This window comes from Varanus komodoensis, unplaced genomic scaffold, assembly GCF_004798865.1.
Source record: "Varanus komodoensis strain SLA01 unplaced genomic scaffold, ASM479886v1 scaffold4, whole genome shotgun sequence".
NCBI lineage: Eukaryota > Metazoa > Chordata > Lepidosauria > Squamata > Varanidae > Varanus > Varanus komodoensis.
The window spans coordinates 3,889,750-3,915,633 of NW_025335941.1; the positions used below are offsets into that span (position 1 = coordinate 3,889,750).

The 25,884-nt window shown below is 40.6% G+C and overlaps 1 protein-coding gene across 1 annotated transcript in view; it reads left to right on the forward strand.

Moving 5' to 3' along the window:
• Nucleotides 1–25,884, forward strand: part of IL1RAPL1 (interleukin 1 receptor accessory protein like 1) — a 581,999-nt gene that overhangs the window by 46,281 nt on the left and 509,834 nt on the right. The window lies entirely within an intron of this gene.

Sequence of the window (25,884 nt, forward strand, 5' to 3'; positions counted from 1 at the left end):
CTTTAAAGGCTGGCAACCAAAGATACTGCATTCAGGGAACTTCCATTTTTCAGAATAAGCATTATTTATGGAAAGTTGGTGATGGTGAAAATCTCAGATATGTTACCCCTTTAGTTTTTCTTTAGGTGTAGAAAAGGCACTGCATTATCTGAAGTACATCTCTTTGATTATTTTGTATGTGCTTCTTGGCAGTGATATCCCCCTCACACACAAGCTTTTTTTCCTTGAGAGGGAGAAGATGTTGCAAAAAAGAATTATCTTAAAGTGAAGCACCCTGAAGAAACAGCCACAACAATTCAGTGTCAAAAAAGGACCAAGGATTTTAGTTTAACTAGAGCTAGCTTTATTGTGTTCTTGATTCCTTGTGGTTCCTCTGCTATAAATGCCTTAGGGTGTTAAAAGTATCTAAAGCCATCTTCACAAGTAAGAGGAGAGAATGATTATAGATTCCAGCTTGTACAGAAACTGTGAAGACATTATTGAGTTCACAGCTTGAATCATGGCCCTAAATGCAGCATGAAGGAGAGTTCCTCAAAATCAGCTCAGAATCAGAATCTAACTGAATATGCCCTTGAAAACCACCTTACTCTGGCAGGTCACATATGATTATTGAAACCTGTGAAGATGTGAATAAAACAGAATGAATCAATAAGTAAGTATTTTAGCGAGAACTCATCTTTGGAGGACTTGTTAAAAAAACAGAATAAAATATTTTGGACTACTAGAATGCAAGCAACTTACAAAGGAGATGATTAGAATTCAGTGAAATGCATTAATGAAACTATATTTAGGTGTATCCTCAAGAAAACATTTACATGGGTTTTAAGATAAGAGTGAAGTAATCACTAGCTAAGGATATGGCCAGGATCAGTCTATAACCATTGTCCTCCAGATGTTTTGGAATACAACTCCCCTAAACAATCGCTAACTTCACTAATTTTCAGGAATTGCATAAATTATAATCTACAAATTCTGCATCTGTCTGTGCTATTGTAACCTATGTAGCTTGGCTGGTCATGAGATATGGCACTTAGAAATGGTGCAATTGTTGCGTGTAGGTTCAGTGGTTTATCTTTATTAAAATTATGATGACCACTGCTGGACTGCTCTTTTGTCAGAACTACATTCAGTCATCATAGTGGCAGGCTGCTATGCTTGTCCTCAGAGCCCAGGCTTGTTCCTCTTTTGACTATAGAGTGAAAGATATGTCAGGGGGAAGGAAGTTAATCCAATGGTATATGCAGATAGAAACATGACTGCCTCAAAAATGTTAGTGAAGAACGAAGACCTAGAGGAATGATTTAAAGCATGCAGAGTCTCCGACGCATAATGCCTAATGGTATGGTGTTGGGAGATGGAATACACTGCTCAATGAAAGTTAACAGGTTCGGCATCTTCAGGGATTCTGGAGACCTCATGGATAAATGTGCTGTTGCTGTTACTTGGAGTGAAAGCTTCCAAAGGATTTTTATATTCGAACACAGAATGTATATTTTTCATAGAATATCCCCTTGTGTGCATCACTTTGTCCTGTTAATATATAGCTGTACCTAAATATACATATCCCAGTTTTAGATTGTATGCTTCCTCTGACACCATGAGCCCCAAAAGCCTCTAATTCCTTTTGAAACAGAGTGTCACAGCCAATATCATGTGAGTAACATCCACTCAGGCGAAGCGACTTCTCCTTCTTCTTCCCCTGCCCATGTGTTCTTCCATCCACTCAAAGGGGTCCTCCAGCCCTGAGAAACAGTTACACACATCACTTGATCTTAGCCAAAAGGCTGAGACACAGAGTTGAAAGTGGTTGGGGTGCCTATAGGAAGCAGTGGACTCAGTTCTGCAATGTACATTCTGATGGCAGATTCACTCCATTAGATAAAACTCAGAGCTCTCCTTCCTTTATGAAGGCAAACAGTGAGGGAGCTGTCTTGGTAGCGGCCGTAGTTGGCTACCATGCTATAATGCTCTGGTATGGTGTCACTCTCTGCTTGCTGTAGGACAATAACATTAGGAATAAAGATGAAGAGGATTTTTCTATGTATGTCAGCCTTTGCTTGGGAGTCGGAGTAAGAGCGGGGAGATAGACACTAGAAGAAGAGAAAAAAGGAATTAATTTCCTTTGCCCTGTCTTTGCTCCTATCACAATTCCTTACAGATTTCCACTTATTACTCTATATCCTCAGATTAGCATTGTATTACATATTCCAGAACAATTCCACAATGAAACGTTGAAGACTTTATAGGGCAGAATCCTGTGTCACTGTAGGTGTATCCTGAATGGCTTCAAAACTTCCTGCCTTGACTTCTGTAACACGCTCTACGTGGGGCTACCCTTGAAGACGGTCCAGATACTTCAATTGGTTCAGAATAGAGCTGCCAGGCTGCTGAGGGGGACTGGGCGTTATGCTCGCATGACTCCAGTCCTCCGTCAGCTTCACTGGCTTCCCATTGAAGTCCGGGCCCAATTCAAGGTGTTGGTGATGACCTATAAAGCCCTAAACGACTTGGGTCCTGGTTACCTGAAGGAGCGCTTACATCCATATACGCCCGCCCGCCCCTTGAGATCTGCGGGAGAGGCCCTTCTCCGGGAGCCCTCCGTGAAAGAAATTAGGAGGGTAGGTACTCGGAGGAGGGCTTTCTCTGCGGTGGCGCCCAATCTATGGAATGCGCTCCCCAGAGAGGTCCGCCTGGCGCTGCCGTCATTTGTTTTTCGGTGCCAGGCAAAGACCTTTTTATTTAAGCATCATTTTAATTGTTAATATTATTTGCTTATTTTATCTGGCCAGGGCGACTTATTTTATATTGTTATTTCTAGTATTTTAATTTTATGTTGTGAGCCGCCCCGAGGCTTCGGCGAATGGGGAGGCATAGAAATGTTTAAATAAATAAATAAATACTTGGTTTTCAATTTCTTTATCGAGGAACATAGGAAGCTTCCTTGTACCAACATAAATGGTCTGCCCAGTCCAGTATTGCCTCCTTCAGATGGCAGTGGTTCACTGGGGTTTGCAACAGAGCTGTTCTCTGTCACTGGAGAAACAAAAGTAAATGAATCAGACTGCTCTGTCACTGAGCTATGGACCATCCTTTCATCACAATGAGAATTCCCAAAAGAAATACATGGCAATATAATTGTTATCTGAACTCATTCTGCTGTGTGATGTCCATAGTTCAAAAAGCCTTCTTCAATGGGAAGTGTCCTATATATTAGAGCACCTGCACTGCATGCAGAAGGTTCCAGGTTCAACCTGCAGTATCCCTAGGTAGGGCAAGAAAAAGCTCCAGCCTGAAAGCTTGAAGAACCTCTCTCAGTCAGCCTCAGAGGCACTGGGCTTGGATGGACCAGTGCTCTGATTTGGCATAAGACTTCTTTTGATGTCCATGAATGGGCATTGTACACTTCCTGCATGTTGCACCACAAGCTATATTTTAGATTCAGAAGGAGTTTTAGATCCACTGTGATGTGGGGAGGCACCTGCATTTGAATGCTAAAAGGTTAAAAATGACTGCTGTACTCAGACCACCATCAATTTATTTCCTTCCCAGAAACCCTGACCATAAAAATACATTTCCTGTTGATATTTGTTGATCATTTCCTTGTTCTGGGTGCTCCTCTATGGCAAGTACATTACAGTGATTGCTGTAAGACTTCAGCTACCTTCATAATTTCTTTATCTAGGCATAAAGTAAGTCAAAAGCAGGAAAAAGAAAGGAAAGAGTCCTACATTTTTACATACATATATCTATTTAGTTATTTATTTATCTACCTACCTACCTTAAGATATCTGTCTGTCTGTCTGTCTGTCTGTCTGTCTGTCTGTCTGTCTATCTATCTTAATAGTCATATACTGCCCCATTCCCATAGAATCTGGACAGTTTACAAGAAATTAAAACCAATTGTGAGTAATATTGACTAAGACAACATATTAAGTAAAACTGACATGACAACTAATCTGGGAAGACCTGTCAGAAGATATATGTTTTTAACTCCCTCTTAAATGTGTGAGAATCTGGTAATCAGACACATCTCTCCTGCCATCTATTCCACAGCTTAGGGGCAGCCACTGAAAAAGTCCTCTGGGTAGCTGACATTAATTTTGCAGAAGCAGACTTCAGAAGCTGATCCCCAGAGGACCTTAGTTGGTGAAGTGGAATGTATGGGCAAAGGTGCTCCTGAAGGTATTTTGGACCCAAGCCAGGAAGGGTTTTAAAGGTAATTACCAACACCTTGTACTGTGTTCAGAAACATTTTGGCAACCAGTGCAAAGACTTTAAAATAGGTGATATGTGGTCTCTCCATGATGTCTCAGAGACCAGCCTGGTTGCCATATTTTCTACTAGTTGAACTTCCCAGAGTAGGCACAAGGGTATCCTTATGTAAAGCACATTGCAGAAATCAAACCTAGATGTTACCCCTGTGTGCACTACTGTTATCAGGTTATTCACCTTCAGGAAGAGAGACAGTTGGAGAAGTGACCTATAAACCAGAAAAATTCTGACTGTCTCTGGACCCCAACTTCAAGTACACACACCCAATGTATTCCACCTCCTTAACAGGGTAGCTGGTCAAACAGATGGTATTCTTACATATCACAGCCACACCACCCCTTGCCCACTTTCTCTTATCTACTCCATGACTTGGAGGGCCTGTGCCCATATGGAACCACTATTTTCTCCCAGGCAGGCCTTTGTGTTGACCTCCTCATCTCTAACCAGATCATGAACGATTATAGTTTACATACACTGAAGAAGGTATTTCTAGAAAACCTATTCAAATCCTTCTCAAAACATCATTGGCATAACATTCAGTTAATTTTGCTATTACTACTACTACTATTTCAAATCCATGAAGTGCCGCTTTAGTTCCTGGTGCTTTACAGAAGTGAGAAGTGCACATTGTATTTGCAAAGCAAGATGAAGTACTGCAAAGCAAATACTTGTGAATAAAATAAGGGTGGCTGGGAGTAAGGATGTATGTATGAATCTACTATCTTTCTTCTACATGTGATTTTTAAAACAAAAATCTCTAGTTTTTCCTGCCCTGTTTTAGGGGAAAATATGTGCATTTGGTTAAGTTCTTATAAAATGGATCAAATGAAATTCTCACCCATCTGCACCACCAAATTACATAGGTAAAACTATTCCTAGCAAACAACAGATCATGTTGCATATGCCATGTAGCTGTTAAAGACTAGAAGACTGTCAGAAGAAAAAAATGACAGCTACCTGAATTCAGCACTGCAAAAGAGGGATATTTCAAAGTTGGGAATTTAACTTTATATCAGTTTGATGGATTTTCCATCTGCTTAAAGTCTAAAGATCAGAGCCGGGCTGAATTAGGGCATTTTTATGGACTACTGTGATGGAGATGGGTCTCAATTTTTCATATTTTGAATAGTACTAAGGCAATTTCCATAGATCATGCAATTTGCACAGATTAGACTTGTGTGATCTGTGCAAATTATGTTTTCTTTTAATATTTTTAGCTAATATTCATGGGAAACATTGGAGTTTAAAATTAGTAATTTCAGTAGATTTTTAAATATTCAGATACTTGTAAATAAATACTATGAACTACTCTTTTAATAAATATCTAGGGAAACTTGATATTGCAGGATTGGTTGATCAAAAGATTATCCCTTTAATCAAAAGATTAAAGATTATTTTGATTATCTTTGCCATCTAAATATCAAAACAAAATAACTTGAAAAACATTTCATAGATGTAATTTGCCAATAGGATATGTGTGTGTGTGAATATTTTCAGAATATCTTCTTGTATGAAATAAAATAGATAATTACAATATTTGCAGTAGATACAGTGAAAATAGCTAGACATATTATTCTTGGATAATCCTAGTTATATGTATACCTTAGTGAATAGCCCCTGCTAGTCACCAATTTAGATAATTTACTTCAAGTGAAGGTCCCATATCACGGCATGCCATGACCTATATGGAAAGAGAAAGTATAAAGGATAAACTTCAGACCTTTTTCACAATCCTTGCTTTCCAACTTCAGAACTACAGGGGTTGTCACAAAATGGCTGGAGGGGGCAACAAATGTTTGAATGCTCTAATTCTGCTATAGTCCCCAAATCACTGAGCTCACTTATGTGGGAATGGAAGTTCTCAGAGAAGTTAATAGAGAATGCTTATCTCAGCATTCCATTACAAAAAGAGAATGTTTTCTTAGATTTTACGACTTCTCATTAAACATCTCTGTAAACATTACTATTTTGCAAGCAACTGTATATGAAATCTGGTGCTTCTATTGCTCTGGATTCTATTCAGTAAGCTCCTCCTGCTTAAGGATTGCCAACTACTGTATACTTGAAATATAATATGTACTTCATTCTCAGGATATTCATATAATTACAGTGATGTCCATACCATTTTCACAAGCACTACAGACAAGCCCCAACTGGCATGTTGCACGTAGTCTATACTGTTTCGAACTGTTATCCTCAACTAAAATAGGTCCTGAAATGTAAACTTAGAAGTTGGAAAATATATTGAGCTTTTCATTTATTCTTTTAAAGTTGGTCTTCCAGAAACAGTGGCACTGACATCAGTCAATCATCCTGACTCCTACTAGGTGAGCTTCTGCACTTCTCTCTAAGTGATTACTTTTATATCTGCTCTCCAAGACAGCCCATCTGTAGACCATCTAAGGCTACTTTACATCCTCTAGTCTTTTTCTGCTAACTTACTCCTTCCTCTCACTTTCCACATAACTTTTCTTCTCCCCCTTCTTTGTTTTTCTTTTTAATTCTTATCTGTTATTTCCATTGTCAGTTTTCTCTTGATATCATCTCCCCCCCACCCCATTAAATTTCCTTTCCTCACTTCTTCCCATATTTAGCTTTCTGGAAATGCTTTCTCCTTTCCTGCTTTCATCATGTCTCCATTCCTATCTTTGTTATTCTTTCAGTGCTTCTCTCTGCCCATCCTTCATTCCCATTTGTTTAATATGTCTCTCTCTTTCCTCTGCCTTCTGCCCCTGCTGATCTTCCGTGGATATTTAAATAGAACTGGCATTCTGATTGCAGCTCCTGGCTAGGCTTCCACACTATCAAAGCTTGGTACAGCAATGGTCATCATAACTTTAATACAGAGAATTGCTACCTCCATTCCAGATACTAAGAGGAAAAATCCCCAAAGAAGTACATTGATTAGGGTCCTCCTGTTGTTGAAATTGTGCAATATGTTGGGTCTGGACTCAACTCTCTGTCAGAAGTTAAAGGTCTACAATGCCATATTGGAGACTACTGTGGTTTCACTTCAGCTAATAGTTCATTTCATCCCTCTATTGCCCTCTGAAGCCACTGATGTTCTAAGTAGCATATAGGAATGACTACTACAAAGTTTTATTGATTCTTTTTTATTTTAATTTCCCTGTGAAGTTTGGGGTGGCTTTTGGACATTTACAACTTAAAGTGCAAAGAGGATTCTTAAGATACTGGTTCTGCTACTGACTCCTTGTTGTAATATCTGTAAAAGAAACTTTTCAGTATGAGACTTCCTGTACATCATCTCATCATCATCTTGGAGGACTTTTCTTCCCCAGGCTCATATTTTGCTATGTGAATTACAAATACATAATAACATAGTCTTTGTAAAACAATGTCACACCTGCATGGTAGTAAACAAAGTCTCCAAATCCCATCCAAATATTTTATACAGTTTTATTTTAAACCAAAATATGCATGTGGCTTAAAATCTGCTTAGCAATGGCAATTGGGGTCTTTTTATTACCCCAGACAAAGGAAGTGTATTTAGGCACAAAGTGCCCATGGTTCTTTTAATGTTACTAGAGGCCATCATAGTCTGTTAGGAGGTAGAGCAAAACTCTGTCACCAAAAAATTGAGAACTTGAAATCTTTCATTTACGTTGACTGAAAGCAAAAGAAGAAGAGCATTGTTACAGTGATTGGAGACTGATGTGATGAAGAATCAGTCAAACCATGTCCTTTCATGGAAAGATTAGCTTTGCCAAAGGCAGTTTTGTCCATATAGTAGAAAATGATCCTGGTAAAAAATATGCTAGTATTCAGACTTATAAATATTCTCAGATTATGCCAGTTTGTGTTGGGGTTCTTTGGTTCATATCTTTTGTTATTGTTTTTAATTGAAAATAGAAATATTTGATATATGAAGATTCAGAAATGTTCATTACATTATATGCAAAATTAGGAGGTTGTTATGCATTCAAACAAGCACACTACTTTATTTGTTGTGTATTGTCCGGATCTGGGTGTTCTGGTATTTTAAACACAGTTCACTGTGAATGTAGGAGAGGGGAGAATGGGGACATTTCATACCCTATAGGGAATATGGATTTGGGTTGAAAAAATCACAAATAGCCAAATTTCTAGGAACATGATGCAGGGTAAGGTAACTGACAAGGCTTTTCTTCTATGTTTCTTCTATGTTCTTCTATTTGACTGGATCAAAGAACAGGGTCCTTTTTTGTGGCTGCACCAAGACTTTAGATTTGCCTGCTTGCCTTGCCCAGATAGCATGCAGCCTGAGAGCTGCATTTCTGATAGAGGATCTTCAATGCAGAAAGCTTTTGAACTCTAGTGGAATTGTCGAAGGTTGCCTATCTTTCTCTGCTAACTCTCCAGGGTACTTTTGCGCCATTTTGGTTTTAATTGTGCTTTTTCTCAGGATACAGAAGCTGAAAGAGTCTATTTGAATTCTTTTAATGCTTGTGCCGCTTTCATCATTTATTTTATGCTTGTTCCCCAATGATGCCTGCTCTCTAGAAACATGCTTACTGTAACCTTAGGGTATGTTTAAGGGCCTGCAGTGTAGAGGAACTGGTTGTTTGGAGCATAGTCTACAGTTGGTGATTTGAGATTAGCACAGTCACAAAGCTGTCTCTTTTGGGGGAATGAGTTAGAGTGAGCAAGCAGGGGAATTTTTGTGTGAAAGTTTAACAGGGATACAAGACCAGAGAAATGTCAAAGTCATATGGTAAATCTAGTGTTGTTGTTGTTAGTCGTGAAGTGATGTCTGACCCATCGTGACCCCATGGATGATATTCCTCCAAGTCTTCCTGTCCTCCACCACCCCCGGAGTCCACTTAAGCTCACACGGACTGCTTCAGTGACTCCATCTAGCCACCTCATTCTCTGCCATCCCCTTTCTCTTTTGCCTGCAATTGTTCCCAGCATTAGGCTCTTCTCTAGGGAGTCTTTCCTTCTCATTAGGTGGCCAAAGTATTTGAGTTTTATCTTCAGTATCTGGCCTTCTACAGAGCAGTCAGGGTTGATCTCCTCTAGGACTGACCGGTTTGATTGCCTTGCAGTCCAAGGGACTCGCAGGAGTCTTCTCCAGCACCACAATTCAAAGGCCTCAGTTCTTCAGTGCTCAGCCTTCCTTGTGGTCCAGCTTTCACAGCCATACATTGCAACTGGGAAAACCATAGCCTTGACTATACGCACTTTTGTTGGCAGGGTAATGTTTCTGCCACAAAGCAAGATACAGACACTAGAGCTAGAACTAGGCATCTTTATTTAACATTAGTAATTCACTACCCTCAGCATCTGTGAGCACAAGTGTAGGAATCTGGCTATGTTTTATGTAGACGTCTAGCCTACTTCTTGAGTGAGCCACTCTGCCTAGTCCAGGATGCAGGTACATGTCCCCTTTTACCTAGATTACACCTGAGTGTAAGAGGGAGCATCCCTGTGTCACCCCCACGTACTAATACAAAACCAGTACAAAGTAGGTAAGGTGGAGGGCCTCATAGCTACTGCCCAAAGCTACCCATCCTGGTCAATGGGTCATCAACTTCTTGGAAAAACAGATAACGAGAGGCACTATCCCTGCACTAAAAATATGTTCTCAAAACAGCTGCTGTGCATATGTTCTCTTTTAATGCTACTACTAAGAAGACTACGTTCCTCAATGTCTCTAGTCAGATTTTGTCCACTAAAGAGAGAAGGGTTACTTCTCTAGGAAAGAAAACAGTCTCAGACAACTGAAATGCTGTACCTGAGCTGCCAACCTCAAGGCACCTAACACATCTCCAATCTGAAAATCTGCAAAAAACAAAACAAAACAAAACAAAACAGTGAAGTCATGAAATAACTTTCCTTGAATCAAGGAAACCCTCGATTCTCATGGCCGCTAGAATGTCAGGCAGAATGGTTGCTAGTGATCTACTCTATTGAGAGTTATCCCAGACCATTTTCCCCAACATCTTTCTAGCTCACATGTGGAATCAGAAACCCCTTTGAATTTGGCCAGAAAGGCCATCCTTGATACCTTATCTCATGTGGAAAGGTAGCCCCTCAAGACAGCCCTCATGGTGCAAATCTATACAGGATTCCAGCAACTGGTCCACTTGAATAGGCCACAACCAAGGGACCACCCAAACAGTCCTGAATGTGTTGAACTCCCTATTTGTCCAGTCATACTAGGGGCCAGCGACCACATTCAGGGTCATCCACATCACTTTTCCAAGGTACCAGAGCACAACAAGCATTGGATCCAGATGCAGCCTGGCCAAAGGAGCCAGCTCCTAAAATCTGGATATCTGGTTATGTAACAGGGCATTGACAATTCCATTATCTAGGCCTGATACGTGTCATGGAAAAAAGACATGGTGGAGGTAGAAGCAGCACCTAGTTGAAGTCCTAACTGGACACACTACCCACATTTTTTGAGAAGAAAAGGAATTCACCAGTCAAACTGTTGCCTGATTGTCACATCAAAACTAAAGCAAGACATTGGAGAACTATTGTCCCAGAGCCAAACCACTACTACAATATGGAACATATCCAAGAAAGTTAAATCACAAACAATGCCTGAATTTCTCCAATGCTCACCATGACTGAGTGTATAAGAGATCCCAGAATTTTCCTCTAAAACTGTGGAAGCCACAACTGAGTGAGTTTGGAGCTATGCCTCTAGGAGTAAATTGTGCTCCAAAAGAAAAGTCAATTATAATTGATCTAGGAACTCCTTCCAGACCATCCTTCATTCCCTCTGTAACCTGGATGCAATGGTGAAAGTGTTTGTCCTCCACATGGCATCACATACGTGATGAAGGAAAACTCCACTAGGACCCACAACCCTGCATGAAAAATGAAAGTGCCCTGTTAGCTGCTGAAACTGCTGAAGAGAGACCTTCCATACAGAACAGACCCCAGCCATCTCTGATTTCAAGTACTCTGGTTAGTGTCTAGCTTGATCAATTGAGTCCACTAGATAGAGATTCCTTTCCCAGTTTTAATATTCCTGCTATCTTCTCTGCTGCCAGGGGAGCTCCTGTTTGGCTCAGGGCTCAGATTAATTCATACATTCTTTGGGGTGGCTAAGTCAGTGTGTCACACATGAAAATAAATCCTTTAAGGTAATGCACAGAATTCTCAAAGTTGGTCTGTTTCTTCCAAGCCCATCCAGAAAGATGCTACATCAGTCAAAAGTGGAGCACAATATGGAGCAACCCTTTAGAGGTGCTTGTCAACACAGCGGCTTCTTTGAAATGCAAAGCAAAGTAGGTCTAAACCATCTGGGTGAACCAAGAAGAGGCAGAAGACTGACTTTATGTCACCCTTGCCCGTTAATGTGCCCTTGCCATGGTGTCACACAATGTGCATTGTATGGAGCACAACTTGCACGGGATGGGATGGTTCACTGATCTACTGGCTAGATGGGAGATTTTTAGGTAAATTATTCAATGACCTTTCTAGCTACAAGGGGAAAAGTTTCAGAGATAGTAGACAGAATCCACCCCTCTAGCATTTGCGGACTTTCTCTCATGCTCCTCCCTGTCTTGGAAAGTGAGCAAGCTGAAAGCTAGTCCATGAGCACTCCTGAAGGTTGTGCATCCAGGAACCTTCTTCCAAGTCAGGTGCAGCACCACAAGCAAAGGCTGCTGCATGTGTGCAGAAGAAGAATCCTAACTGAACAGCATGCGGGGCTTGATTTCTGGAGGTGCAATGTGAATGCTGGAACTCACTTGCCAGGAACTCAGACTCACAGCTGCATCAAAGCAGACTGAAATCCAGGGAGCCAAGCCCAGGGAATTTCATGGATTCCCGCCACCCACACACACTGACACACACCCACAAACCACCATTCTTTGCTCAAGCTGTTCTGGCTAAGTGTAGAGCAGACTTCTTGTTAGGCTTAGAAATATATACTCTTGTGTTAAGGCAGATTTTTTGAGCCTGCAGCCGTGATACTTACATAAATACTTGTTGAAAAGGGACTACATAAGTGTACTTATGTGATTCCTTACTTTAATGTTTTATGGCCATTTTACCCCATTAACTCATCATACAGTGAAAAAAAATCTTTTTTCTACAGGCTTCTGTAAGGAGTGAAGCATAAGGAGAGGTATTAACGACTAGGCAGAAACATACAGCGTCAATGTGCATTGCAAGAAAAATGTTAAGTTTGTACATGTGAGTGAACCCCTCCCCCCCATGCACACAAATGCATTACAATTTATTTTAAAAAATATGATCACCTTCTAAATCAGAAGCAACTTACACAGAGGAGCAATGTTCACCCAAAGAATGTCAAGGGGTTGCATTCCCATGGGGATCACCTGCATGCTAACAGAGCCAAAGATGGTGGGACTGCCCCCTCCTCATTTTCTGCCACCTCCTTTTCTCTCTCTTTCCTCCTTGCCCAACAGGCCGCCAGAAGATGGACAGATAGCTCTTGCTAGAGATCTGAACTTGCCATGGCCTAGGACCAGGAACCCTCAGAGACTGCAGCCTACAGTGACAGTGACTCTGAGGAAGCATCAGAACCAGTTCCTGGTCCTTCTGAAGGAGCATCAGCTGCCTAAGAAGCCTTGTTTTATCTGTGTGATTCCCCAGGAGATGACACTGCTACCTGAGACTGAAGAGTGAGCCCCAAACTCTTCTAGGCATCATAGACACCCTGTGGAGCAGCCCCACAACTGGATCCTTTTTCCTCTTGCCCTCATTCCCTGGGAAAAGCCAACACCTGCAGGAAAAGGCCACACCCCTTTAACAACCTGATGTGGTACCTGAATAGGTACTCTTTCAGGTATAGTTTCTTGTCCTAACCATAAAACTTGTCAGTTCCATCCAGACCCTGCTGGAATTACTTGTCAGTTCTCTAGCTTCAGGATTACTGACCGAAGTAATCCAAGTTTCAGGTGAGATTCAACCACCATGATTACATTCTGCCTCTTTCTATGAGTTGTGCCTCAGGGCAGATGTCTTTTACAGGGCTTTTGGAATTCAGCCAAGGGTTGTACATTGCCTGCTCCTGGTTTAAACAAGGAAATGGCTAGAATAGGTTGCAATAGGGAGAAGGGTATGAAAAAGGCGTAGCATTAGATCGGGAACAGAAGAGAACTGCATTTGCTCTAAAGCACATAGATATAGCAACACTGCACTTCAGCTGGAAAATGAATTAGGATTTCAGTGTTAAATCCCAGGGGCTTAAGAGCAACAGACTCAGATGAGTTCAGATTTCTGTGAATCTGACTGGTGAGTTCTCGGATTCTGCAGACTCACAGACTCTCTGTGTGTGTGCACGCACACACATTTTCCATAACTTTGCTGAAATTTAATTGTATTTACTTTTCTGAATTTCTTCATAGACTGAACTATGAACATGTGAATTTTGGGGAAATTTATGTATCCTGTAGGGGTACACTGTTTGCGCATTTTCATAAGTGTGAATTTGTATATGTTGATTATTGATTATTCTGATTTATATCCTGCCTTTTTCCTACAAAGGGCTCAAGGCAGCTTACATCTCCTCCATCTTATCCCCACAACAACAACCCTGTGAGGTAGGTTGGGCTGAGAGTCTGTGATTGGCCCAGAGTCACCCAGTTGGCTCCATGGCCGAGTGGGGACTAGAACCCAGATTGCCTGAGTCCCAGTCCCATGCTCTTAGCCACTACACCACCCTGGCTCCTGTTACTTTGCACAAATCTGTACAACCTCATCTCAGCAAAAATGGTTCCTCAAAGGGCAGGCAAAGAAGAAGGGTCTTTGAAAATATACAAAATGAGATGAAAGGATTTAATACAGTCCATCCAACCCTACCAGGAATCACATGACTTTTAATCTGCCAATTCAGAATGAGAAGTTCTTCCTCAAAGGAGAGGCTGGTAGGAATCCATGCTCAGATACATTCTCATCCTTTATTTACCATCCCTGGAGCTCTGACACTGGGAAAAGCAAACGTGGAAATATTAGAGGTGCAGTGAGTATGGATTGGAGAAGATCCAATTCAATTTCCTGTCCTTGGATACACACCTAATTTCTGGGTGGTGGAGGGGTACCATAGCCCTTCAGGTAGTGTACATTCTGTGTCCTTGATTGAAAAACAAAGACAGTAAAAATCAAGGAGAAACTGAAAAATACAGACTCACTTCTTTTACCCTGTTGGGCTCACACTAACAAAATATTGGATGTTTCTGAAGTTTTTATGTTGGAGGTCTATGCAGCAGTAGATAATAATGCCCTACCCACAGGTGAAATATCCAGCATGTTAAAATCACAGAATTTGGCCAGTTAATGTTCCTAAACATATATGTGCAAACTGAATCACTGTTGTATTGGTGAAATTAGTAGTATTCCATCAGCTCAAGGATTCTTCAACATGACTGAAGTTTGATTTTATACAATGATTGTTCTGAAAATGAGATGAACTGCTGAAACTTGGTTTCCATTATAGCATCAATGTAGCATAGATAGATCCTGTTGGATGTTTCAGGTCATGATAACACGTATTGAGCATTTAAATAAACACATTGCATTAATTGATTGAAAGGAGAAAAGTCAGATGTGCAATGAAGCTCTTTTGAATGCATTATCCTCATCTCCTAGGAAAACTATGCTATCCTATTCCAAAAGAAATAAAAACATAAATGTTTAGGTTAGTTCTGTGAATTAATTGCTTGGTGAAGTTTATTAGTTCAAGGCTATCCATTTTAAGAGAAGGAAAAATTAATCTTTCCCAAGCTGTGTCCCAATGCACCATCCATTTCACTGGGCTATACTGACTTTGCAATGACAAGTTACAGATATAATAGAATGTGTCTCTAAATTTTGAAACAACAGAGTATGCTGCTTTCATTTTTTTATTTAAATGAATGGTTGTACATAAACATTGGGTGACATGAGCTAGTACATCAGCACTTATATGTAAATGAACCCCCCAAAAAACCTGGCTGACAGATATCTTTCTAAGTACCAAAAATATGTTGTGTGATATTAAAGCATTCTGATAGAAGTTGTTCATCTGCCTTGATAATTTTTATTTGCAACTTAGGGTGTACTCCTATACAACTTTAGGCAGCAAAAGGTCCTACAAGTTCCAACGTATTCTAGCCATCATGGCTGACTAGGGCATGCTGGAAATTCTAGGACATTGAACTGTCTAAATATCCATAGAACTGTATACTCAAGATATTATTTCTGGGACATCATCCAAATTCACTTTCTGAATGGCAGGTAAGTGGCTTCCATCTCCAGATCCAGCCCTTATTAGTGCAGTGATATTCACAGTTGTTCAGAACTAAAAATTATGCTGCTACCAGCTTTAGCTAACTGAACAATCCCAATTAGTATGTAAGGACACTGGAGAGCAGAGGTGGATTTAAAAACAATTAAAGAGATGACACAGGGAGACTGAGGAAAGAAGCTAATCTCTTAATTGTGCTTCCTCTGGGCACCCTCTGCAGACTCACCATGCTTTCCGGGTGCAGCAGTTACTAGAATTTGAATTACATTGTCAGTGAGATGGGAGCACAGTGCAAGCAGCATGGCAAGCAGCATGGAAGAAAATGTGTATCAGTATTAGATAACTCATAAAAATAATCCCGATAGTATTGTTTGTGAAATATCAGATGTGAGATCATCCACAATGACAGGATTTTAGTTAAATTGAGAGTTAAGAGACTCATTTATCTTTCTCCTGCAAATGTTGTACATGTCCTTCAGTAGTGTTTGGCAAATAATTTTTTTTTCGGCATTCAAAAATCCTTCAGAGAATATAATTTGTTAGATTTGAATCAGTATCAGTTTTCTGCCATCATATGTTTTGCTAATCTAGGCATGCAGCTTTTAAAGGGGGATGCTTTAACTGATCGATTGAATAGTGCTCACCTTAATTCTGGAACACCAATAATCTCTTTGGGATTGTCACGCTCCTCACAAAAACAATTGTATTGATTAAAGAAAACCTTTATAAATGACAATGGATACATGATATGTGTGAAATGAGGTGGAGGCTACTGACATCTGTCCTCTTCTAGGACACGTCTTTCACTATAGATGTAATTCTCTCCAATGACAACTACTTTGACTGGTGAACCAGTCTGGATTGAAGTTGGGAAAGCATACCTTCCACCACAACAGTCTACCAGAAATTCTAGTCACTTGTTCCCTTTTCCTGAACTATGTGCAGTGATGTAATCTTAGACCCTGGGAAATATGGAGGCATAATACCTCAGCTGTGAAGCTCATAAATAACATTTCTGGCATCCATTCTCCTACCACCACCACAATTCTACGCTTTATAACAGCTTCTCAATTACTGATACCGTATAGCCTCCCTACACAACAATGATACACTTACTTCATTTCTATGCTGCCCATGACTAAGACTAAATTTAAACACTAGCAGAATTCCTAACCTGTCCTAATGGTCAAACACAAAACACACTTTGTGCACTTTCCAAGACCAGAGCTTCACAGCCCAGCAGTCAAATGGACAGGAGGCCTGGAGAAAGAGAGAGATCTTCTATGTCATGGCACCCCTTTCCCTGATCCTCAAGTCTCCTTGATGCTGTACCAAGTAGCCCAGTGGGCATAAATATGAAAGACTAACTGCTCTGTATTGGTTCACCCAGTTTACAGTAATGCATACCAGCTTTCTTATCACCTATTCAGTCATAGATAAGTGAAGTCATAGTTTAGGCTGATCTGGTATTTTGGAAGTGACATCCAGAGACACAATGGCAAGCTGATAGGGCAACCACCAAACCTGCAATCATTTGGTGTGTTACTCGCACCAAATCAACAATAATGAATCGGGCTGCATCCTCCTTACCTGTTTATCCCTTCTCTGGATGCCATGTCTTCCTCTTCCCTGCACTACACTGGTTGGACCCCATTTAGTTCCATATCTTTCCTGCCAGGCACGTACGCAGACTCTATGGAGGGGCAGCAAGAGCGCTGAACAACCAGTTGGCAAATTTAAGGGTCATTTTGTTAAGGGCCCTTGCCTCTTTAGCTCTCTAAAGGAGTTCCCCCTAAGCCCTTTGCATCCCTCATTTTGATGGCATTCTTCCATGTTGTAGCTGGGCCAGCAGATAAAAACTCTCTGAAGGTCAAATATAGCAGCCCTGTGTTTCAATCAAACCTTGGAAGAAGTCCTGTCTTCTTTGTCAGATATGGAAGCTTTTTTCAAAAACAGGAAGAATGATATATCCTGTTTAGAATGGGCTCGGCAGGTATTCTTGGTCCACTTTCCAAGATCAGGGTTGCACAGACTCTTTGGATAAAGAAGGTGATGGCTGGAAAATGGTAATTGTAGGAATCAAGAGGGTAGAGGAAGGTGTGCTTGCCTGAAAGCCATTATCCCAGGTGCTTGGACAGACCAGACAGCAGACAGGGTTTGGAAGAGAAGGGAAGAACAGAGGAGAAGGGTAAGATGAGCTCTTGCTCTGTCCAGTCCCTGACTCCATAATATGGTGTTGGGACGGAAGGGGGGCTGTATAGATCCTGGAAATTTAGCCCTTCTTTGGAGGGAACCACCCAGAGGGGTGGAGCCTAGTATTACTGAAAAGGAGGGATTCTGGAAGAAGTTTCTAGTTTGGGTTCAACTAAACAATTCAACTGTTCTGCTTCGAGACTAGTCTTTCGATGGCTGTGGCTTGCTTGCTGAAAATTGGCAATAAAGAGCTATTTTGCAAAGGGAATGTTGTTTTGAAAGCTTGAAACAAATGAGGGGAAAGACAGCTCCCAACACATCCAATGGGTGAGGGTCTGATAAATGGTAAAAACCCTCCGCTCACTTTCCCTGGAGAGCATCCCAGTTTGCCTTACTGTAGCTTCCAGCTGAAGGCTTAAAAAAAGAAAAAGAAAGAAAAGAAAATAAGCTGTTTGCCAACCCTGATGAGCATGCAGTTTCATACCTGAAATGTACTGAAATAGACACCATTATAACTACGGCCATAAAATAGAATTTGCTTTTGCTGTGCCGATGCTAAACACTTTAACTGGAGAATAAGCATTATTTTGTGGTAAAATAAGATCATCTATATTCCCAATTAACAATTAAAAAATAAGGCAAGCATTTGTGATCCTGTACATGCCGGTCCAGCTGCCTGCAACTATAAAATGCTTACACTGGGCTTGCTTGCTGCTGTTGCATCATCTGCCACTCTCAGGGGGGTAATCAGTGGTCCTTGGACTCTGGCCCAAGGCTCAGCTCCACTTGCACCACTGGTTGTGCAATGACTGATAAGTGCAACAAGCGGAGGGAGTTTGCCAACACATGAGTGAAGGGGATAATGCTATTCACTTCTTCTAGTTTGAGCCTTGCAGTTGGATGGAATGGAAACATGTGGACACTTTCCCTGTATGTGTGCTCAGAAAGACAAGGCAGGGGTGAATCAAGGGTCATAGTAGAAAGAAAGTCAACTTTATCTTACCTCCCTCTGTCTTGTCTCCATCTTGTCTTTGTAAGATGGCTCTACATTTCTATAATCTTCCATTTGTATTCTCCCCTCCTGTTCTGGCTACTATAGCCATAGATGTAAACAATTACAGTTTATGTTCACAGGGGGAATATTTTTAGTTCCAGCAGGGCCTCTAGACCAGTTTATACACAAAGTAGGAGAAGCCACAGTAACTCACACTTATTTTATGGCCTTTGCTACAATGTAGGGAAACATTCAGAACTCGTTTCCTATTTTATATTAGTTAAAGAAGAAACTCATACCCCTGTGCTTATTTACTTCTTTATTGCATTTGGAAGTGATATATTACACTGCCTTACTCAAACCAACATCAACTATGTCATCACTTCCATAGAGAACCCTGGGAATTGTATGTAATTTCTCAGCTACCTAAAACACTGCAAGGACTGGGCAGATTTGCTGTCCAATTTACCTTAAGCAAAATGTGAAGCAACTTTGAAGGGTTCTGATGAGACAAAATATCTGTAGGAATTTTTAAGAAACTTGAAAATGCTAGCAGGTAGACTATTACCTTTGTAATTGTAAAAAGTACATTGTTAGATATTGCTGAAGTGAAGCATTTTCCATATCTTTTCGTTTCCAGAACGGAATCACAAGAATAAACCTTCATTTTGTTTTAAGTTAATGGGAAACAATGCCTTACTTCACTAAGGCTAGCTGGTCAACACACCTGCTTCTTTTTGAATTGTCATATGCACCTCAAAAGCCATGAGCTCCAGACAGATACTATGACAGATCATTAGGGAGTAGAAGCAATGACAGTAAAGCCTTTGTGGAGTTTGTTTGCTCACAATGACATAGATGAGAATGAGCAGGACTTCGTTTAACAGAAAGCATATTGTACCTGTGGGAAAGGGATACTCTCCTAGTACAGTTTGAGAATAACCTCTCAATTAAATAGCAGTTTAATAGCACTCAGAAGCCAATCAAAGAGGCAGAGAACAATCTTGCTTTCAAATGAAAACAAATATATAACAAATATATAAATTCAGTAATAGGGTTTGTGTGATGAGGGTTCTAGGTCAAGAAAGAAATGTAAATCTAGAGATGTCAGATTTGGGTGTGCAAGTTAATATACCTGCTAACACAACTTGTCCTGAATGTGGTGAATGCAAGACATCAGAAACTGTGTATGTTTTAGGGAAATCCTTTCCTGAGGATTTTGGCTGGGAGACATGAAGATGGAGAGGAGGCTAATGCAATTAGCTTGAGTCCTCAGCTGCTGTAAGGTCATCAGTTTGCACAGAGGCATGGGTAGCTGTGGCAGGAAAGGGGAGGTGGTCCTTCCTGTGCTTGCACAATTTCCTGCTGGTATGCTTCCCTTGGCCCAATTGGGTGCAAATGGGCTGGAGTGAGGGGAGAAAGCTGGAAAGGCTTTCCTTCCATGCTGCCAATACCCATTTTTGCCTTGATGGTGTTTGTTTGTTGGCCTACCAAGTTCAGTAGTCTGACAGGAATACTTGCTGGCCTCCTAGGAGTTGGTCCAGAAGCTTTGGCAAGCAACAAGACTAGGGATTGCACCACTGTTATTTTACTTTGGGATTCAACAGGATCTAGTGATGGGTATATCATACCTCCAGCTGACAAACTGGCCAGTGGTTGTACTCATCCAGGGCTTTCTGGTGCACCAACAATGAATCTTGAGGGAACTATTTATTTATTTAGAACATGTCTATGCCGCCCCATTTGCAAAAAGCCTCTGGGCGGCTTACAGGCTCTTTTGTGCACCTTAATGTACCTGTGGGACAGTGGATCCTGGAAGGCTACTCGGCTGACAAGGACCACAGCCAGAGTGCCACCACTGTGTCCCCACATTAGAATCATTTTCAGGAAATGTAGGAGGACTTAAGGGTGTAGTTTTCACCTCTGAAGTCCTTCAATTGAGTTGAGCCAGACTGCAGACCAAATGATGACTACAGAGTCCATGATTTTGAAATGTTTAGCACTGATGAGAGTCAATTAGTAGTCTCTGAAAAACATGGGGATATACCTAATTGCTATTTCATTATTTATGAAAGTCACAGGGTACTTCCTTCCAAGATCAGTGAGTGCTGAATGGCTAGAGTAGAACAGCACAACCGAACCCAGACAACAGAAAGCCTATAACCATTGCGCTTCTTGCTGTTCTTCTGTGTATGGTCTAGATGAAGCTACTCCAGAGAACCATTACAATGGCCTTTTGGTGAGGGTGAGGTTTAATTGTAGCATCCCAAAACTGCTCATGATCTATATAGATCTGTCAGTCCAGGCAGGGCAGGTCAATGCCTATATACAGCAATGAAAACTGATCAGAGGAGTCAATGGGTCAATATTTTCCTATGGGAGCTAAGGAAGGTAGTTACCCAGGCCTACATGGTTACCTAGGCAGGCAAAAGGAGCCCATTCCTCATTCATAAATATGACTTTGCAGTTATTGTGCTGCCCAGTTAAATGATCCTTCCATATACCCTATCAAACTATCAAGTTCACCATACTCATGCAATCTTGAATGTCAGAATTGGGCATACTACTGAAGAAATTCAGTGCTCACTCCTTTGGGATAGGGGCTGCAACATCAGCAAAGGAAACGGGGTTGCTTGAGGCAACCATTAAGGAAATTGGAAGATGAAGGTCCCCAGCAGACCAAGCATATGGTCAGCCTTACAGAATACTCACAAATTATCTCTTCAGCTTAGCCACATGTTTGGAGGACAATACTGTGGGTTTGTAGTCACAGCATTGCCATCTGGACTCAGAAACCCTGCTTGACAAGCAAGTTTTGATTGGCAGGCGGTATTTTAGCAGACTGGAGGCAAGAGATCTGGCTTTCTTACTTGCACAGGACACTTCTGAAGTGCTTGCAACTAGAGCGAATTGTAGAAAAATGGAAGCCAGATTCAGATTAAAGGAGAAGTAGATACTTGCCTCCTGCCTTACAAGGATGTAGGGGGTCCATGGGGTGATGCCACAGGAATCACTGCCAGGAGGGCAGGGAACCATGCCAGTACCTGTTATGGCAGGATCAAGTCATGGCTATGTTCCATCAGAAACTCTCAGTAAAGGGCCACCCAACAGCTGGGATGGAATGCAGATTGGACCTCAAGTGGCTGCTCAGTGAAGGGATCCTTCCATATGGGATGTGAAGCTATGAGAAGGTGTAACCAATAAAATTGCTGCCAAGTTTTTAAAACCCAGCACAATCTCTGCATATGGTATGCTTGACTTCCCTGTAATGGCCACCTATTTATTTATTTGGAACACTTATATGTCGCCCCATTCGCAAAAGCCTCGGGCGGCTTCCAATACAAATAAATAACTATACAAATACATAAAATCTGGAGACATCCTGGTATAAATATAAAATCAATAAATAAATTCAACAATTAAAATAACATTTAAATAAAAAGGTCTTGGCCTGGTGCCGAAAAACAAATAACGACGACGCCAGGCGGACCTCTCTGGGGAGCGCATTCCATAAGCGGGGCGCCACCACAGAGAAGGCACTCCTCCAGGTACTCACCCTCCTAATATCTTTCATGGAGGGTTCCTGGAGAAGGGCCTTTGCTGCCGATCTCAAGGGGCAGGAGGGCAAATATGGCCGCAAGTGCTCCTTTAGATAACCTAGTTGGGTGGACCAAGATCCCCAAAGCTTCTTTTGCACTTCCATCTGTGGAGGCCTCTGAAAAAGAGGCAGTGTGCTTCTAGGAGTGGTTGAAGGAAGATATTGTTATGATACTCAATGTCACAATGCCCCCAATAATTGATTGTGAGATATCCGAGTCCAGGTTCTATACTCTTCTGCAAGATAGCAAGTTATATGAAGCATCTGTTTCAAATAATCTTTGTCCTCTCCCTTTGCTGTGAATTAACAGGGTGTTTGGTAATGCTTACATTACTACACACATGCACACACGACAATCTATTAACCTAAATGGGATTGTCAGCTCTCTAGCAATTTCCTTGCAGAATTGCTACCCATTTTTTGTTCAGATAAAATATCGAGATGTTAACCAGAAGAATCTTAAAAAATTATGACAGAAGCCATTTTTAGTATACAAAACTTTTGTAATACTTCCACAATTAAAAACTGTTTCATGGAAAAGTGCTTGGCCATAGCATTATTCCCTAAACATGGATTCTAGTCACCAACAGTTAACAAATCCAAGGTAACCAAGACAGGAAGAAGGAAGAATGTCTTAAGTTTTCCATCATTCCCTGCTTTTCATCTCTTTATACTGTAATGATACTTGTAAATTATTCATTCTAATCATGTCCTGTCGTTTTCCTGGCTGCATCAAAGATTAACACATCATCCAGTCAGGCTTGATTTGCTTATGCTGCTGTTTATTCATAGGATACTCACTCAAATGAACTCAAGGCATCATTATTGATTAATGATTTTTTTTTTTAGGCAGAAGCTTTCAAACTCTAACAATGCATTTCTGACTGGGAGTGGAGTCCTGTCACTTGTAATGAAATGTTTGAGTTTGAAGCTACCTGGGGGTGGGGTGAGGAATCGAAAATGCCAAGCAGCATCATAATTCCTGTGTGCCTATTGTGAAAGCAGAAAAATAATAGGGGATATATAAATCTAAAGTAAACACATGTTTTAACAGATCTTCAAATCATGTCATAATATCTAGCTAATATGTATGACCAGCAGCCTTTTCCCACACTTTCGCTTTCCCATTGTTCTGTTTTCATGTTTTGTACTCTGTACTCCATTGAATTAGACCTTTAGACACTAAGGTAAAGCTACAGACACTATGGCATAAAATTGAAAAACTGCTTTGCTTAATATTATGGCTTAATGAAAGGAAGACATATCCTCGCTCTCACTCTCTTCCATTTCTCCTCTGTAGAATCAAGATGTCCTGGCTGTAAACTTTAGATTCCTTTGCATCATTCAGCACCAAACACAACACTAAAAAGGTGTATAAGGTTATTCTGTAACATAAACAGTACTATTACTATTATTATCACACACACATACAACCCTGAACAGCCAGTCAGAGTTATCTATGAAAACATCATGTTTTCAGGGGGTTTAAGCAAGAATAACCCTACATAATCATATTTTCCTTCTGAAATGAATTTGTATGTTTCAGTTTTAAATATAAATTGTATGCAAAACAGAAGCAGCTGTATCAAGACACTAATGTTGATCAATTTTATTACAACTGATGTATATTGCATTTACTGTTCTAATAGCCTATGGCTTCACACGGTACACTTTAAGTTATGTGATGCAGCAATTTTATATTAGAATTTAATTGTTTTAGTGATTTGCCTACAGCAATTTTAAAAGAGGTTTGCACTTGCATCAGAGTTATTACAATTTGCTAATATTCTCTCTGTAAGATGCATCTATATGCAAATGAGCATCCCACTTAAGCATATTCACAGTCTATAAAAATGTAGTCATCATCTTGTAATAAAAGGGGAACTATAATACAAGTTGACATTACGTTTGTTCTCTGATTTCTGCCAGTACATTTAAAAAAAAGTAAGTGCATGTATTGTATTGTTTGAAAGATACTTTTCCATTTAATAGCCTCATTTCTTAAGATACCTTGCCTGTGCTATAAACATGTTGACATTTTCAATTGACAATGCATGGCCCCTCTTCTGTTTGCTTTGTTTCAAGAAGTTTTTTTCCTTTGGCACAATTGGAATATATGTATGGAGTATAGACCCATTGGTTTCACAGATAAACCCTTTCAAATTTTATTTCAGCCACTCCCTATTTTAAATTGCTTCCAGGCAGTTTGGATGACTTGAACTCAGATTACAAACTGGCATGCATTTTTAACTGCTGCTTCTTTATAGCAAATTGTGGTTAATGTGGTAAACATGAAACATCTACAGTGTGCCAGCTGTTGGTATGAAAACATGGATGGCTGGTCCCAGCCTCCTGCCTGTGTCAAAGAGGGTATGGAGCCCTGCGATCAGATCATTTCCATTCTGCCTCTTAATTTTGCTTATCTTCTACCCAAGTCTACTGAGGATATAAATAGGTGCTCATATGACAAGGCATCTTTAACTGATTCTCTTTCTCCTTTTCAAGTACCATTCATCTGGCTCCTATGGAGTTAATCATCTGTGTTCATGCTCAACTACATCAGAAGATCGCCAGTGGATCACGTTTTGTCAGAGCTCTCTGCTATGACCTGTCCGTCTTGCGTGACCCTGCATGGCATAGCTCATAGCTTCATTGAGCTACGCAAGCCCCTTCGCCACGACAAGGCAGTGAAAAGGGGGAATCACGTAAACTCTGAAAAAGAAATATAAAGAACAAATTAATGGCTCAACATACGAGATCTCACTCCCATTCATCAACCTGATACTAAAAAAAACCTAGGTCATATTATAGTTTAGCACTGCAAGTAAGTGAATGCATTGCTTATAGAGCTTAGAATCTTCTCACAGCTGTAAATGTATTAATTGTTTTTATTTATATCAAGATTTTCTAACTTGCCCTTCATCCTAACAAATTCCGAGTTCTAATAAAATACAAGTTCAATAAAGTAATAACAATACAGCACTATAATTCAATGTAACAAAGCACATTATTTCTTCATACAACAATGGAACTAGCCACACAACCAAGAGAAAACCAGACCATAAAAAACCACATAGCAGTGAGGAAATAAACCCAATTCAAAATCATTGGGAAAAGAGAAATATATTGAATTCATACTGAAAATATTGCAGTGTCAGTGCCTTTGAGACTTTCTTAGGGACCTTTTTCCTAGGTCCCCCACCATGGAAAACACTTTCTCCTTTGTACGTACATAATGCACTGTGTATCATTTGAATTCTATTTGTTTAATATCTCACTGGTATAGACACTATTGAGAATGCAGAGAAGGTAACCTTAGTCAAACTTCCTGTAGTGTCCCAGTCTGGTTTATTGGAGTTCCCAATATGAGTGTTCCCTTAGCCCATCCCTTTCTCCCAAATACTATTTGGAAGCTTTATGGCTTCTGTGCAACACCCCTCTCCCCTTTACAGGAGCTTCTTCTAAATCTCAGTAACTGGTGATAATATACAATATCCCTTTTCACTTGGATTTGTCCCACTCCTTCTGTCTTAGGCACCACTGGAATGTGGCTTATTTGTTTCTCCAAAATTGAATTCAGTTGTCTGGCTGAATAGGTTCCCAACTCTTATCCTACGA